The sequence below is a fragment of the Pipistrellus hanaki genome (genome assembly GCF_964339955.1).
Source record: "Pipistrellus hanaki genome assembly, chromosome: 1".
Lineage (NCBI taxonomy): Eukaryota > Metazoa > Chordata > Mammalia > Chiroptera > Vespertilionidae > Pipistrellus > Pipistrellus hanaki.
In genome coordinates, this window is record NC_140503.1 from 148513057 (window position 1) to 148530386 (window position 17330).

Sequence of the window (17330 nt, forward strand, 5' to 3'; positions counted from 1 at the left end):
CTCAGGCTGCACTCAGAGTTCAGAGAACACCTTATCAACTCCCATCTCCATGACCTGTCAATGCAGTGGTTTAAACAACCCTCATAAAATTAATTAATTAATTAAACACCCCTAAGAATTCTATGTAGAGAAATAACCAATCAGCAATCTAAGGAGGAACAAAAAATCAATTTTGGATATCTTAAAAATCAGATAGAAAAGCAAAAAAGGGTCATTTTCACACAGACTTTCTAAATCTATTCTAGTCAGTGGGACTGGAGTTCATCATTTTCTTTCAACCTTCAGTTTTGAAGCCAATTTTCAAAAGGAAGGGCCACAAAGGACACTTAACACAGACAGATGTAACACTTCCCTACAAATGGAAGTAATAAAAACTCATCAAATGAAGATGATATTGCCCTAGTCCAGTGGTCAGCAAACTCATTAGTCAACAGAGCCAAATATCAACAGTACAATGATTGAAATTTCTTTTGAGAGCCATATTTTTTAAATTAAACTTCTTCTAACGCCACTTCTTCAAAATAGACTCGCTCAGGCCATGGTATTTTGTGGAAGAGCCACACTCAAGAGGCAAAGAGCCTCATGTAGCTCGCAAGCTTGCCAACCACAGTCCTAGCAGATTTGGCTCAATGGATAATCGGCCTGCAGACTAAAGGGTTCGATGCCAGTCAAGGGCACATGCCTGGGTTGTGGTCTCAATCCCCAGTGTGGGCCATGCGTGAGGCAACTGATCAATGATTCTTTCTTATCATTGATGTTTCTTTTCTCTCCCCCTCTCCCTTCCTCTCTGAAATCAATAAAAATATATATTTTTTAAAAAATGAAGGTGATATTATGCATAATCTATAACTTATGGGGAAAGTCCTGTAAGAAAAGTCTCCAAAATGTTAAAAGTGTTTTTTTCTGGATATAGAAATGACAAGCAATCTTGACTTTTTCTTCTAGTCTTTATTTTCTAAACTTTCCTCAGTGAATATATTATAGTTTTCAAAAAATTCATTTTCATATTGAACAGAATAAACCACATTTCCTCCCAATATATACTGTTTTTATTCATGTTTATTTGTAATGGTAATATAAGAATGCATTTTTGTTGTAAAAAAAATCCAAAAATGTCTATTAAGAATATAGAAACTTAGAGAGGCATACTGTCCACTGTGGTAGCAACTAGTCCCATGTGGCTATTGAACACGAAACATTCTATAATATGATGAGCTGTCAGTATAATGTAAAATACCTGATTAATAGTTTTCTTTATCTCAATTATATGTTGAAATAATATTTTTGAATATATCTTATTTGATCAAACATATAATTAAAATTAATTTCACCAGTTCCTTTACTTTTCTTCTTACAGCTGCTAGGAAATGAAAGATTCCATTTGCACTGCATTTATGGCTCATATATTTTTGCTGGGTGGTGCTGGTATAGATAGTACTCTTCCAGCTACCCTGGCCTTCTCCACCCAGTGTAATGACTCTCGGTGGCATAGTTGTATTCTCTATTTCTCCTATGCATTTGGCTCCTTGAACATAAAAATATGTCCTTTTTCCATAACTGGAAATAATATTATTAATATGATGCACTCTGCTTCCTGCCCTTAATATCAGATGTGATAGCATGTTTCGGTTATTCATGGCTGTTTAACAAATAGCCCCAAAACTTAGTGGCTTCAAACAAGAACAGGTTTGTGTGGTGTATTTTTACATGATTCTGTGGGTTGACTGAGTTGTGGTGTTTTGCTTTTGTTTCTTTCCCATTTTATCATTGAATTGAGTTTCTGTTCCTATTTCCTAATTTTCTAATACATAATGTTCAAATTCAAAGGTCCAAACCTAATAACTCTTCATGTGAATATATTTGTATTCTCCACATGCACCATAGAATTACATAAACAATATTTAGATACTCTTCTAGCCACTCACTTATTTTGTACCTTGGGCTGCTCCCTATATCTTATCACCTAAGAAACAGAAAGGAGAGTAATTAAATCTGGAATGTAAAAACATCTTCACTTCCAGGTAAATCTTCCTGAACCATAGCTCCAGGATTTTTTTTTAATTCTTAAAAATTCTATTGAACTTATTGGGGTTACATTGGTTAATAAAATTATATAGGTTTGAAGTGTATAATTCTATAATCCATCATCTATATATTGCATTGTGTGTGTTTACCACCCAAAGTCAAGTCTCTCTCCGTCACCATTTATCCCCCCTTTTCCTATTTCCTCTGGTAATCATTATACTGTTTTCCGTGTCTGTGAGGTGTTTTTTTCTTTGCTTTGCTTTGCTTAATCCCTTCACCTTTTTCACCCAGCCTCCCAACTTTCCTCCCCTCTGACAGCTGTCAGTCTGCTTTCTGCATTTATGAATCTGTTTCTATTTTGTTTCTTTATTTTGTTCATTAGCTTCCACATATAAGTGACGTCATATACTAGTAGTATTTGTCTTTCTCTCATTGGCTTATTTTGCTTAATGACAAGGATTTTAAAACCACACTCCAACTTGAGGACACTTGTTTTGAAAATTTCCATACCTGGTTTGATGTGCAGGATCACCAACCAGCACAGAGAAAGGGGGAGAGGACACACTTACTTTTCCCAGTTTGTGGAACTAATTCCTTCCATTCCCACGATGTGATCTCTCTGACAGGGAGATTCATCTCTGTTAGAACTCAAAGAGGGTACTTCCAAATTGTTCTCTTGGCTCTGAGAAGGGATATTTTGCCCTCTGAGAGAAGTGCTATATGTTCGATGCTTAATTGTTCATAAAACAACTTAAAAGATTGTTCTCTGTATTTGAATATCCACTTTAGATATTTCCGTTATTAAGGGGTTCGGATGATAGTTTGTTTCTACTCTTTTTTTTAAAAAAAATGTTAATAAAAACATGTCATAGGTTATGGATAGAGAAACGCAGGGAAAGACTTGGCATGCCCATGTTAAAAATAGCTCATAATATAATATCTAATCTTGTCAAAAGGATATATGTGTGTGTGTGTGTGTGTGTGTGTGTGTGTGAGCGAGGATGCAAGGTTGTTTTTATTTTTATTTTTTTCTTTATTAGGGTATTACATATGTGTCTTTATCCTCTCCTCTTACTCCCCTCCCCAAATTGATGTTGCTAATCCACTTGTGTTCTGAGATTTTTATTCCAGTCACAAGATTTATGTGTCATCATTACCACTAGGTGGCGACAGCATGCTATACACTAGCTCAGCCAAGGCACAGAGGAGCCTTTGGATGAACCCCTGTGGCCCTTCAATTTATTAAACACATAAACCCCTTAGAAGGGGAAAAACAATATAAGTAAAATCAACTTACACTTAAATTCTCTTGATAAATTTTAGCGTTGCTTCAATAGGTTGCTTTCACTAGTGGGACTGACTTTCTATAACTTGATATGGCCATTTATTAACAATGATCTTCAGTTTTCTTTTCATTACAGTTGTAATATAAATACTTATAATATTACATCTGAGGATATGCAGATTTAACATGTAAAATAATTCCTGCAAATAGACCTTACAAACAAGTATGCATACAATATTGTTTTAGTTCAGATATGCAACAGTGATTAGATATTTATATACTTTATGAAGGGACCATTCCCAATAAGTCTATTTTGGCCTCCTTGGCAGATTTTGTTTTTCCTGGAAAAGAAATTGATTTGTGATCTTCAAACTAGCTGGCCCCGCCCCCTGTTCACCTGCCCACTTCCAGCAGTTCACGTGGCCCCACCCCCTTGATCACCTGCCCACTTCTGGCCAATCACGCAGCCCCACCCTCTTCATCAGAAACTCATTCCAGTGGAACTCCTGGCCCTGCCCCCTTGATCAGATGTCCACAGCTGGCTGAATGAGTGGCCCCACCCTCTTGTACAAGTGTCCTCTTAACCCTGCCTAAGTGACCCACCCCCTTGAGACCTCAGTTGGTCTGTTTCTGGGGTGCCACCTCCCTGGTTGGCAGTCTGGCCATGGTCTTCCAGAAAATGATGTTCCTGCTGGGACTGTGACAGCTGGGATTAAAAAGGAGACAGGACAGCAAAGGTCTGTCTGAAGTCCATGCAAGAGGTCCAGAAGGGACTGTGCAGTCCCTGGAAGGCTGAGTGAGGGAGGGAAGGGTGGTGAAGCAGGGGTGTTGACTAGGCAGTGGAATGCCTTCTGGACAAGTGCTGCACACACACAATCACCCCACACTCCTGGGAGGGGACACTGTGGCCCATTGTCCAGGTGAGGCTACTGCAGCACAGAAAGAGTGAGCACCTTCCTGGAGGGCACACAGCAGTTAATGGGCAGAGCTAAAAAATAGAAACCTGGGTTGCCCACAGACTGTGCCTCCTTCACCCGTGACCTCTGGGTAGGCGGCCCTTCACTTTGTGGCCATTTGCTCTGATGGGCTTGACCCTTCCACCCACACCCCTTCTCCTGCCCCACAAGACAGGGGTCCCGTCATTGCCCCTCAGGGCGGCTGCTATCTTTGTCCCAAGGTCCCTTCCTTCTGGTAACCTTGGGGGATTACTCCCAGCCCTTCAAGTGTCCACTTCGGCTGTTCACTTGGCTCCACCCGCTTGATCACTTAGCCAATCATGCAGCCCCACCCCCTTCATCAGAAGGCCATTCTAGTGGAACTCCTGCCCCCCCTCCCCCCCCCTTGATCAGATGCCCACAGCTGGCTGAGCAAGTGGCCCTAATCCTTTGTACAAGTTCCCTCTTAGCCTTAACCATGTGACCCCACCCCCTTGGTACCTCAGTACATGCACAGTTTTTACAATATTATTGACTGTATCCCCTATGCTGTACTTTAAATCCTCATGAATATTTTTATAACTGACAATGCGTAATCTTCTATTTACCCTTTTAACCCATCTCCTCAACCCCCTCCTATCTGACAACCATCAGTTTGCTTTCTGTATCTATGAGTCTGTTTTTGTTTTCTTTGTTCATTTATTTTGTTTTTCAGATTCCACACATAAGTAAAATCATATGGTGTTTCTCTTTCTCTGTCTGACATATAATACCCTCTAGGTCTCTGCATGTTGTGGCAAATGGTAAGAGTTCATTCTTTATGTAGCCAAGTAATATCCCGTTGTATATATTTGCCACATCTTCTTTATCCATCCATCTACAGTGGACACTTAGGTTGCTTCCCTAGCTTGGCTATCTTATCTAATAAAATAGTAATATGCAAATTGACCATCACTCCAACACCCAAGATGGCCACCCCATGTGGTCAAAGATGTCTGCCCCCATATGGACACAAGATGGTCGCTACAAGATGGCCTGCAGGGGAGGGCAGTTGGGAGAGACCAGGCCAACAGCGGAGGGCAGTTAGGGGTGACTAGGCTGACAAGTGAGAGCAGTTAGGGGTTACTGGCCCAGAAAGGGAGGGAAGTTTGGGGCAACCAGATTAGCAGGGGAGGGCAGTTTGGGGCAAACAGGCCAGCAGGGGAGGGCAGTTAGGGGTGACCAGACCTGCAGTGGAGGGCAGTTAGGGGCAACCAGGCCTGCAGGGAATGGCAGTTAGGGGTGACCAGGCAGGCAAAGGAGAGCAGTTAGGGGTTACCAGGCCAGCAGGGGAGGGCAGTTGGGGGCAACCAGGCCTATAGGGGAGGGCAGTTAGGGGTGACCAAGCCTGCAGGGGAGGGCAATTAGGGGTGACCAGGTCAGCAGGGGAAGGCAATTAAGGATTACCAGGCCAGCAGGGGAAGGAAGTTAGGGGCAACCGGGCTGGCAGGGGAGCAGTTAGGTGTCAATCAGGCTGGCAGGGGAGTGGTTAGGGGATGATCAGTCTGGCAGGCAAAAGTGGTTAGGGCAATCAGGCAGAAAGGCAGGCAAGCAGTTGGGAGCCAGCAGTCTTGGATTGTGAGAGTGGTGTCCCAGATTGGAGAGGGTGCAGGCTGGGCTGAGGAACACCTCTCTCCCTCCCCTCCCCCCCCCCCCTGCACGAATTTTGTGCACTGGGCCTCTAGTCCTATAAAATGAAAGGCTAATATGAAAATAGACCAAATGGCAGAATGACCAGTTGCTATGGCACATAATGACCACCAGGGGGCAGATACTCAATGCAGAAGCTGCGTTTAATCAGATTGTATGGAATGGGTTTTTTTTTTTTTTTTTGGAGGCAGTTTTTTGGTGTTAAGTTGTACAGGTTCCTTATATATTCTTTATATGAACCCCTTAAATATATTCTCCCATTTTGTAGATTGTCTTTTTGTTTTGTTGATGGTACCCTTTGCTGGGCAAAAACTTTTAGTTTTATGTAGTCCCATTTGTTTATTTATTTTTTTGTTTCTCTTGCCTAGAAAAACATATCAAAAAAGTATTGATAAGAGTGATGTCAAATATTTTACTGCTTATGTTTTCTTCTAAGAGTTGTATGATTTTGGGGTCTTACAAGTTAACATTTAATCCATTTTGAGTTAATTTTTGTGTATGGTGAAAGCAATCAGTCTAGTTTCTTTTCTTTCTTTTTTTCTTTTTTTAAGTCTATGTCTTCCAGTCTTGGCAGAGTGGCCATGCAGAAGATGTATGTGGGGCCCAGTGGAACCTCATCTGAGCCTGTGTGGGTTGTATGTGCCCTTCTATGTATTTGAGTCTTATCACTGTTGGTCCCTTTAAGATAAGCACCTTGGTTTTTAGCAGCCCTTCGTCTTTATCAGATGCAATCCCCACTGGTTTTCACAGCCACATATTTTGGGGACTCCTCTTTTTGGTAATAAGACTCCAGGTTTGGGAGCCCACTGTGTGGCTGGGATGCCTCACTCTTCATGAGGGACCTATGTAGCCAGATAATCCTCCCACTTTTTCATTGTCACACCATATGCTCATTCAGCATCTTCATCCTCTCTACCAGTCTCAATGGGCTTCTCTTATATCCTTAGTTATAGAAATTCTGTTCAGCTAGATTCCAGGTGGTTCTGTTACAGGTACCTCTCACAGACACCAGAGATATTAGCAGGTAGTCCCCTGAATCAGAGGACTGTCCCCACCTCGATTCTTGTCATGCTGATAAAAATGAATTCTAATGAGTGACTCCAGATTATTGTGTTGTGTTAAAGTGAATTTATTAAGGAAGTAATGTATTTAAAAAAAGTAAAACATTCCAATTTGTTAAAGAAGCAAGGCAAGTAAATCTATCATCTGGCTTATGAAGTGCAGATGGACTCTCAACTAATTTGAAGAACCAGCTGGGTGGGGGTTTTCTACCTTATGTACCTTTTTGTCTATAGATTTTTAAATTCCTCTGCTGAATATCTTGGTTTAGATTAATTTTCAAGGTCCCCATTTTACTTTCTGTGGCTTTCCCAGAATTTGAGAAGCACCTTGCTGGAAGCCAATTCCAGCAGGGCTGAATCATCTGGAGATGGCTGGGGGCATTTCCCCAAACCTGAAAGGGATGCAATAAATTGATTACATGCTGCCAGACAGCTCATGGCATTTCAATCTATATGTCATTGACTCCTCCTGGCCAAGCACCTGAACACTTCATTCTTCCAGCTCTGAAAGAAATGATTCTCTATGAGAAGTAATATACAGCAACAAATGGAAAATGGAGAATATTTGCTTAGGAAATTTCTCAGTGTGTTTGTTATTCCTTCTTCCAATAATTTACTGGGTTGGAAAAAAAAAAAAGTAGAACATTCACTTTACTTTCAGGAAAATATTTTTGCACTTAAATCTTCTAAGAGTATGTGGGGAATCTGTGTCCAGATTTGTGACTATTACTAAAAAGAAGCTTAATTCATAGTTTCCAAATTTTCTTTAAGCCATGGTAGCCTTCCTCCAACTTATGTTTGGCTGTCCCTAAGATCACTTGATACAGAGTCTTTGAAACCTGCTTCGAGGTGATTAGAAAAGGTTGGATTCCAGACACAGTGCGAGTTTGTGGGGTAGCTGGCAATTGGGCTGAAGGAAATATTTGGGATCACTGACTTTTAGAATTAAGTAGATATTATGGCTCACATTAGCTGCATTAATTCATGAACGATAGGAATGTTGGTCTGGATGATGTTTGAATTCAAATTCCACCATTGCCTAGCTGTGTGACATTGGGTTACTTACTTAACCTATCAACCCCTCCATTTACTTACCTCTAGTATGAAGATAATTATATTAATCACTTCACAATGTTAATACACACACACACACACACACATTTATATACACACATATATATAAGCCTAAGTGACTGAACAACTGAATGACTGGTTGACCTGTCACTGACACACACTGACTACCAGAGGGCAGACGCTCAACACAGGAGCTACCCCCTGGTGGTCGGTGTGCTCCCATAGCCAACCTCCCATGGCTAGCCGGCCTGATTAGCCCGGATCACCAGCCAGGCTGAGGAACCCCACCTGTGGACAAATTCATGCACTGGGCCTCTAGTTTAGTATAATAAAATGATGCAATGTATGTACACTTAACACTATATCTGTCATGTGATGAACATTCAATAAATATTAGCTAATATTTTTATAATTGTATCTATTGCCAACTTAAATTACTTTCCATCTATGCACAGTACAGGAAGTCTACTGCCCAATACAACTTCCAAATATTGTTGACACTTTTGGTCTAAATTGACCAAAAAGGCACCTGCAATCAAAGTTTGGGTCTATTTTCCTGTTGTAACAAAAGATAGCACAACCTCAGCCAGCAGGAGCCACCTCAGCAAGAGGGTCAGAAAACTGATGAGCTTTGCTCTTGTGTTAGGTGTGTAAGTTTAAGGAAGTTAGGCTTTGCCCTGATGGAACATTGTCAGTAAGCAAAAACAATCCTGACTGCGAATTTTAAATATATATTTTATTGATTTTTGTACAGAGAGGAAGGGAGCTAGAAACATCGATGAGAGAGAGTCATCGATCAGCTGCCTCTTGCACACCCCCTACTGGGGATATGCCCGCAACCAAGGTACATGCCCTTGACCGGAATTGAACCCGGGTCCCTTCAGTTCCCAAGCTGACGCTCTATTCATTGAGCCAAACCGGTTTTGGCCTGACTGCGAATTTTAATAATGTGTCAAAAATAATATATATCAAGGAGGAAAGAGGAATGAACTTGTAATTAGTAAAGAAGCAGTAGTTACCAATGTTAAGCAGGTGCCTTAGTTATCTTTGCTGTATAACTCAGAATTTAGCAGTTTAAAAACAACTACTACTACTTATCTTGCACAATTTCTGAGGGTCATGAATCAAGGAAGGCTGAGGTTGGTGGTTCTGGCTCAGGGTCTCTCATGAGGTCTCATTCAAGCTGTCAGCTAGGGCTGCAGTCCCCGAAGATGTGCTGGAGCCAAAGTTCAATTGCCAGTCTCACTCACATCGCTCAGTTTCTCTCCACAGGGCTGTTCAGGACATGACTTTCCTCAGGGTGAGGGATCCAAGAGAGCGAGGACAGGAAGGAATAAGTTCCAATGACTTTTGTGATCTAGTTTCAGAACTACACATCATCACCTCCACCTGATTCTCTTCATTAGAATCAAGTCACTATGTTCAGCCCACTCAGAGAGAGCAGAGGCTCCACTTCCTCAAGGGAAAAGTAGCCAGGAATTTATGAACATATTTTTCAAATTACCAGAAGGGTGTTTGGTCCTCTCTGTTATTTGGACAATGCACTTGGTCTGTGGTGTGTGTGTGTGTGTGTGTGTGCGCACTTGCGCGCGCATGACATGATTTAAAGAATGTTCATGCTGATGAACAAAAAGATAGACACAGAAACAGTAAAGCAACAAGCAGATTATCAAATTACAGCCGGGAAGGTAGGGAGATATGGGGGAGATAAGAGATCAACCGAAAGACTTATATGCATGCATATAAGCATAACCAATGGACACAAAACTCTGGGGAGGGAGGGCATGTATGGGAGTGTGGGGGGGCAATGGTAAGATATGTACACATATAATACCTTAATAAAAAAAATGAAGAATAAAAAAATAAAGAATGTTCATGATTTGTTACCCATATTTTATCTTGACCTTTCTTAAAAAGAAACTTGTAGGGCTATTTAGCTTAAACAAAAGTTTATTAAGAATTTGTTATATTCTAAGTTTCTTATAACAGAAGCTACCTCATAACCCACCACCAATATCCTAACACCTATACCTGTAGTAGAAACTAATAAAATCTTGTTGAATGAATGGAAGATTCATTGAGTAACTGAATAAATGAATAAGCATTTATACTGCTAATGTTACCCGTGGGGTGCCCACTGTGTCCCACCTGTGGCCGATGGAAGTGGAATTCTTGCAATGTCACAAGGAAAGGGATTTCCTGAGACTTGCCCAGGAGAATAAGTAATTTTTGATTTCATGGAATTAAACTTCTGGGTTTTTAATGTCTCATTTCCCTTCTTCCCATCATGGAAAAAGTCCAATATTTACCTTCCAACAGGGCAAGAATTAAAGCTATTTCCTAGAATAGTGGTTGGCAAACTCATTAGTCAACAGAGTGGCAAACCATGGCTCGCAAGCCACATGTGGCTCACAAGCCGCAGTTTATGGACCACTGGCCTAGAACAAGCGTGTCAAACTCACATGCCTGGTTTATTTGGTTCATGTTAGCCTTTGAGTTTAACATGCTTGGCTTAGATTCTTTGTTCCATATGAAAGTCCAGTCCAGACCAGCATCTGGCTGGCTTAGCTGTGTCCTCAGCTGCAGACCATTGTGTGTGGAGTCTGCATGGCCATGGGCCATGCGGCTGCTTAAGGCCACATTTCGGCTTAGTACTTGGGCAAGTGCAGGTTACAGAGCAAACAAGAAATAAGAGTGCAAGAGTGAGAGAACTCTGTCTGGGGATCATAACTAGGAGTTTAACCAATTAACCCTTCAGGATTTCCCGCACTTGCAGTGGTTCTATGCCTCTAGCCAATTATCCCCCCAGGCCAGACTGACAGGCAAGCATCCTCGGTTCACTACCCCACCTTCACTGCACATGCGCCCATCTCCCCCTTCTCCCCGAAACAGTTCAGGACCAGGTGGGGGAAGGGGGGGCTGCTAATCCCCTTGGAAGAACAATGCTGTGTGAAGTAAGCTTTCTGGTGAAGCTTCCCAGGTGACCATGCTTATAATGTCTGGCCTCCCTTTTGCCCTCTTCCTATTGTTGATATTAGCTAGCTAATTATGACAATACAATAGCATTTGTGACTTTTAGGAGATCCAATTGAACTGAGTTTCTCAGATTCCGATTTGATTCAGTTCTTTCCTTTTCCATAAGCCCAGTCAAGATGTCTGGATCACAGGTGACCTTTGGAACTGGAGAACTAATCAGGTAGTTGTTCACATACTTTGGCTTCCTCCTGCCCTGCTGGAGGGAAGCTGCACTCTCACCATGACTCTGCTCTTTAACAATGCTTGTTTGATGAGCTACTTGTTGAATAAATTTCCTGTTTGTGTTTGGCATGAAAGGTTTCCTGGGTGTTGCTAAATCAAAGTCTTGGGAGGGGCTCTTGGGATAGGCCCCACCCTAAGGCCTGGGACTTCTAAAGCAAACAACATTACATAAAATAAAATAAAATAAAATAAAATAAAATAAAATAAAATAAAATAAAATAAAAAAGTTTTAAAGATGTTTGGTTAATAGGCTATTCCTGGATTAAAATTTGTAAGCTTGTAATTTAAAACTGGCTGACATAACTTGCCTTAATACAGTAGTTTAGTATCAGGTAATTTGGCTATGTACTTTAAATGATTTGTAACTTATTGTTGCCTGAATCTGTCTTGTGGGTCATCCTTAAAACACTTGAGCGGTCCAATCTCGGCAGAGCTGGTCCCTTTTAATGTGATTATGTTTTCTTCCCCTTCCTGCCTGGCCACCTGGTCCTGATGGTACAGGACTACCATCAGTTGTCCAGTGGGCCAACATAGATCCTGTACCTGCCCCTCGCTGGGACCCCAGAGGAGCCTCTCATTTACTCTAAGTGAGGCACCCACTTCTTCATCTCAAAGAGCAATGGAGCCCTTCATGACACTGTTATCACTTGAGGCAATTTGTGTTTTACTCTCACATGTTCCCATTTTTCTCAGGTACATTGTAGAAGTGAGGAAGTGCTGCAACTCTGTCCTCAGAGAGAAACTTGCAAAGATAAGCCAACCATTGAAGATGCTGTATTTGACCCTGGTAATGAAACAATAAATGATGAAGGACCCAGGAGCAGGCTTAGAAGGGCAGCAGGTACAGGTGGCACTTCCCACAAAGTGTGGTCTTGGGATGAAGCAAAGCGACCTAATACCTGGTGTTGAGCTGTGCTTCCCAAACCATCTGTGGGGGAGACCTCTTCTTCCCCTCCCCGAATACAGCATGGACTGATTCTTTAGTAAAATATAAATGAATATAAAAAATATACAACGCTCTCAGTAGTGGTACTTACCTCATCATGGACGAGTAGCTGACAGGGGGTTGACATGGGAACATGGACACTGGAGTGCCCCCACTACACTGGTAGAACAGCAGTTCCATATAGGCTTCAATCACCTGGGAATATACCCCAAGCTTATTTTTAACTGAAGGTGGGTTAAACGGTTGTTTTTTTTAGCAGTTGGTTTTTTAACAGTTGGTCTGTGTCATGTTTTTTTAAAGATTCCCGGTCTTCCTAATATGCAACCAAAGTCGAGAAGCATCACTTGAAAATAAAAGCCGCACTTTTATTTCAGCTTTGTTCCTGCCATGCACTGGCGAACAGCCAGGTTTGCCACATAGAGAATGACCCTGACGGTCCAGAGAGCTGAGACATTTGAGTCCAGTCTTTGCCAAAATAAAACAATCTAGTTGTTAGTTTTTAGTGTCATTCATCAGGAAAAGTCTTTAAGAACTTAAATAATTCCTTTAAGAAATCATGGTGTCCTTTATTTTTATCATATCAACAGTAGCTGACCCTCTGATCTAAACGTGTTTCCTCTGCAAATTTACCAGGGGGAACTTCCCTTTGCAATATAGTACGCATGGACCTGTGCTTAAAATCATACTCTAACTTTACTGCCTGTGGGACCAAGGACAAGTTGTCTAAGTCTCTGAGCCCTAGTTTCTTAAATGCCTCCTCAAAGGGTCATTTAAAGTTTTCAATGAAAAAAAAAACAAACATAAATTGATCATATAGTTGTTACTGGCAGGTGGTAGAGTGCCTCAGATATTAACTCCTGCCCCCATTTCCAGGGCAGACATCTCTCCAATATGATTGTAAATCCATTCCCATTAACTGGTGCCCATGCTTTTCAGGCTAATAAATACTTTGAATATTACATCCGTCCATCATGTTCCTTGTGCAGAATCTGTTCAAAGTTATAGTGCCAGGCATGACAAATTAATAAATTATGAATTTATAAATTGGTATCTAGTTTATCAAATTTTCATGAATGCGATTCATGTGACTCAGCTTTCAGGATCTATGCAAATTTAGGCATACTCATAAAATTAAGTTTTTGAACTTGCAAAACAGAGAAATTTCTAGACCCAAGACAACCTCATCATATTACAGAATCCCATGTAGCTGGGATTCAGCATTCTCCTGGATCTGCTCGCTAACCACCTAAAGACAATGTAACACACCAGGAGTGGCCGGTGGGGCAGCGCCCACAGAAACAGCTGACTCACTGTGACAGCAGCATTCCCCTTGCGCCGGGAGACGCTTTCTCGGCTCAGGGAGATGGAAGAAACGGCTGAGAAGTTACACTGTGGTGGTTTTTACACAGTTAAGTTTGTTTGTCTCTCATCTTCCTCTCTTTCACTTTCCTCACCTCTCGTTGCAAGCATGCCTGCATTTCAAGGTTAATGCTATATGACTGTTTTAGAAGACAGACCCAGGACTCTGCTCTTTACCTGCTGAGATATGGGGACCCAGCTTGGCTTCCCATTTTAGCAGCAGACACAGCAGTGCAAAGGAGGGAATTCAGTGACCTCCCTGGGCTCAGGCCCAGGCATGTGCTGTCTTTGCTGGTCCCCACATTTCCCCTGATCAGTTCTTATGTTCCCGTCTGAGATGATACTAAGGCTGGTCTGGCCTTCCAGCAAGGCAGGGGTTTGCCCTGGACTCTTACCTACAGGTGGTTCTGCCCTTTTAATGATAAGTAGCTCAAAAGCTTCGTATGTTAACCCGTTCAACATTGGAAAATTCTTCTTTAGACTGAGACCAAACAGCCTTAAGAGTTTCTTTCACTCAAGTTTCTACTTCTGTAGAAACACAAGGCGGTTCTTCCCCCTCCCACACGGGCCCAGAGGAAACTCCCTTCTTCCCAAAGGCTTATGCAGAACAGAGGGCAGCCAGGCTGTGGGGGCTGGGATGGTGTGGGCGCCATGACAGCCTCACAGGCCTGCCCGGAGCCACCCTCTGCAGCCTCTTCTGGAGCTGGCTTCCTGGAGCCCTGCCCCATGTTTACAGAGAAGCCTGGGGGAGCCCGGGAATAGATGCCAACAGGGAACACATGGTGAAGTAGCCGCCCCCGCAGTGCCTCTGGAGCTGCCTGCCTTGTTCCCTGGCTCTGCCTCCAGCTCCTCGCAGGCCCCTCTGGCCGCTGTGCCGCCTGGGGCCGAGCTGCCCCGCCAGGCGCAGCCCTGCTCCGCTCTGCGGGGAAGCCTGGCCGGCCCTGTGCCCCTGCCCATTCCCTCTCTGCCAGCCAGACTCCCGGTGCACGGACTTCTCCTCCTCCGTGGGCTTTCCCAAAGGGCAGCCAGGAAGGGAACTGACAGCTGGGGTTTGTGTTTGCCCAGATTGCTGGCCTCCCTGATGGACACTCTCCCAGCCCGCACTCAGTGGGAGACTGTGCCATAGGGAGGGCAGGAGGAGCGGAGGCGAAGCCCCCCCCCCTCCCCGCCCCCTTAGGGAATGTGGGCATCTTTCTGGGCAGGGGCTCAGGAGAGCGTTTCCCGAGCTCCCAGCACACCTACCCACAGCTCTGGGAGCTGGCACCGCGTCCTGGAGAGGATGAGCCCAATCCTGCCGCTGAGCGCACAGCTGCGCAGACCCCGCCCGCCTCTTCCCAGCAGGGCCTTCCGCGCGTGGCTGGCAGAGTCCAGGATCAAAGGCGGGCCCCAGCCTGCCAGGGCCTGAGCTGCCTGCTGGAGAGAAAACCTGAACAAAGGCCAGGATAAAGCCTCACCCCAATGCCTGGCGTTGGCTCTTGGTGATTCCGGGTGACTAGCAGTTGCTGCTCCTGTTGTTATTGCCTGGCCATTTCTGCTATTAAGAATGATTCAGCAATAAACTAGGTCCTTTCCCTGAACACAGGCCCGTTTCTTACTGGCTTCGTCTTGAAGTTGTCCTCGTTGTCATTTTCTGAATGTGTGACCGTGTAACGAGCACTTCCACACACACACACACACACACACACACACACACACACGACCTCCCTCAGGCGCCACAAGCCTGGAAGCAGGTGCTTCCTCTCCTGGGAAGCTCAGAGCACTGAGTGTGAGGCCACAGCACTGACAGTCCCAGTGGAGCAGCATTTCACCCAGTTCTCCTGACCGCAGGGACCCTGTCCTCCTCCCTGCTGTCCTCTGAGCCTGGTGTGCAGAGGCCTGGTTAGTGACCAGGTCAGAAGCTGTCCCTGAGGTGGAGGGTCAGGGCTGTGAGAGGAAGGCTGTCCCTGAGGTGGAGGGTCAGGGCTGTGAGAGGAGGGCTGAGCTCAGGAGCGGACAGGACCCCGTGGACCACACACACTCAGGGACACAGGGTGACAGTCCCCATGGCCTGGGACTCTCCTGGTTTAGCACCCACTTCCTGCGTCCTGGGACCCCTTGGTCCTGGGCAAACACAGTATGGATCAGACTGTGCCCTTGGCTCCACCGGAATTTCTGGAGGCACCTGAGGCAGGAGAGTCTTAGCCCCAAGCTTTGAGGGGAGGTCCTGGGTCTGCACAGCTGATTTCTGCAAACAGTTATTTTCTGAGCCTGGACTCCAGGCCATTTTGTCCCAAGTGGCTACATTTTAAATATTTAAAAAATATGAACCTTTGGATGCCAATGGGAGCCTAGTTAATTAATAATAACCCTGTTTGCTACTGATTATGATCCAGGAGGTGTAGGAAGTGCTGTAGGATCCTCACCACGGACCCCCAGGACAGGCGTGTAACGCATTGATTGTCATTCCCATTTACCGAGTAGGTAGCCAAGGCCCTGCATATTCCAGCGAGGCCCCAGGTCCTGAGCGGGTGTGTCTGCCACCGGAGCCCTCACCCCTGCAGCTCCCTTCCCAAAGCCCCTCCTGTGCATCTGTCCGGGGCACATGAGAGTTAGTGGGTGTTTGGAGATTCACACGTGTCTTTGGAGGCTCCTGGAGCGGCGCCAGGCTCACAGCATTTAGGAGATTCAGGATCATGAGTGATGGCCCTGAATTTCATAGAAACACTGTGGGAAGGTTTGCAAGACATTCAGCTGGCAACTCCTCCAAACCTAAAATTAGGGCTGATGTGCTATATGATACAACATGACTGTGAACTTCTTTAGTTCAACTGTTTTTTAATAGGTTACCTTCCACATTGCAGTTCTTGACATTTTATCATCCAATCAGCTCTCCTGGAGAAAGGATTAGGACCATAAAGCTTACACTGATGTTAAACCTCACTCAATACCACTATTTTCTGTAAAATGTGTTTTAGATTAATATGCCATATGGTTGTGCCAGGGCCTCAAGAGGGAGGGAGTTTACCAAATGAATATTTGTATTTGTGCTGGCACCTCCCAGGCTGGTGCTCTTTTGCCTTTGTTCATAAGTAAACAACTTTCCTTTCCGTTGCTGAGATAAAGTTTGGTTTCTTTGGTTTGGAGGCTGAGCCTCAGAATACTTTTGTGTCCAAACCTGCTGCACTTTGTCTGAAGATGCCTGCAAGGCGAGCCTGGTTCCTTAGCCTTTGCAGCTAAAACAATGGCTCACACTCAAGCTTCATGGGCTGATAGTGCTTTTATTTTATTTGGCTACAGGGCTAATCCTAATTGTTAGTTCTGAATTAGTCATAAATATATTTTAAATTGGACCCGTAATACTTAATAAAATATATTGAGAGAATTCTCTGTGGTAGAGTCTATAAGAGTTTTTCTAAATAAATTATGTATAGCTGTTATCTGAAAAGTACCTCAGAGTCTAAACATCTTTGTCTGAAGACTTAGAAAACCCCCTCTACCCTTTTAGTCCACAAGACTAAAATCTCCTTTGTGTGGAATTAATTCACTTGGAGGACAGTGAGCCACTGTGTCCCTAATATTATAATTAATAAAATCTGTCTTGGACACTCTCGCAACAATGCAGTCTGTAACTTCAGGAGATTCCAGGGTCATTGCATCTTCTATGAAGAAGTGGGGTGTGAAGTGGTCCAACAGCTGCTTCAGGAGGTGAAGCACTTACC

General features: G+C 43.8%; 3 protein-coding genes across 6 annotated transcripts in view; 2 read left to right on the forward strand and 1 right to left on the reverse strand.

Moving 5' to 3' along the window:
* The window catches only part of LOC311628206 (uncharacterized protein C4orf17), a 46804-nt gene extending 31360 nt beyond the window's left edge, over window positions 1–15444 (reverse strand). The window contains exons 1-2 of one of the 2 annotated variants that reach the window (XM_084895183.1): window positions 15087–15444; window positions 12365–12468 (exon numbers count right to left, since the gene is read on the reverse strand). The gene's annotated coding sequence lies outside the window, so the exon portion shown is untranslated. Of the gene's footprint in view, window positions 1–12364; window positions 12469–14874; window positions 14952–15086 lie in introns of those variants that run through there. The other variant, XM_084895184.1, reaches the window with a different exon arrangement.
* Window positions 1–17330, forward strand: part of LOC311628140 (uncharacterized protein C4orf54) — a 336764-nt gene that overhangs the window by 141741 nt on the left and 177693 nt on the right. The window lies entirely within an intron of this gene.
* Window positions 1–17330, forward strand: part of TRMT10A (tRNA methyltransferase 10A) — a 250251-nt gene that overhangs the window by 55228 nt on the left and 177693 nt on the right. The gene's annotated exons all lie outside the window — the stretch shown is intronic.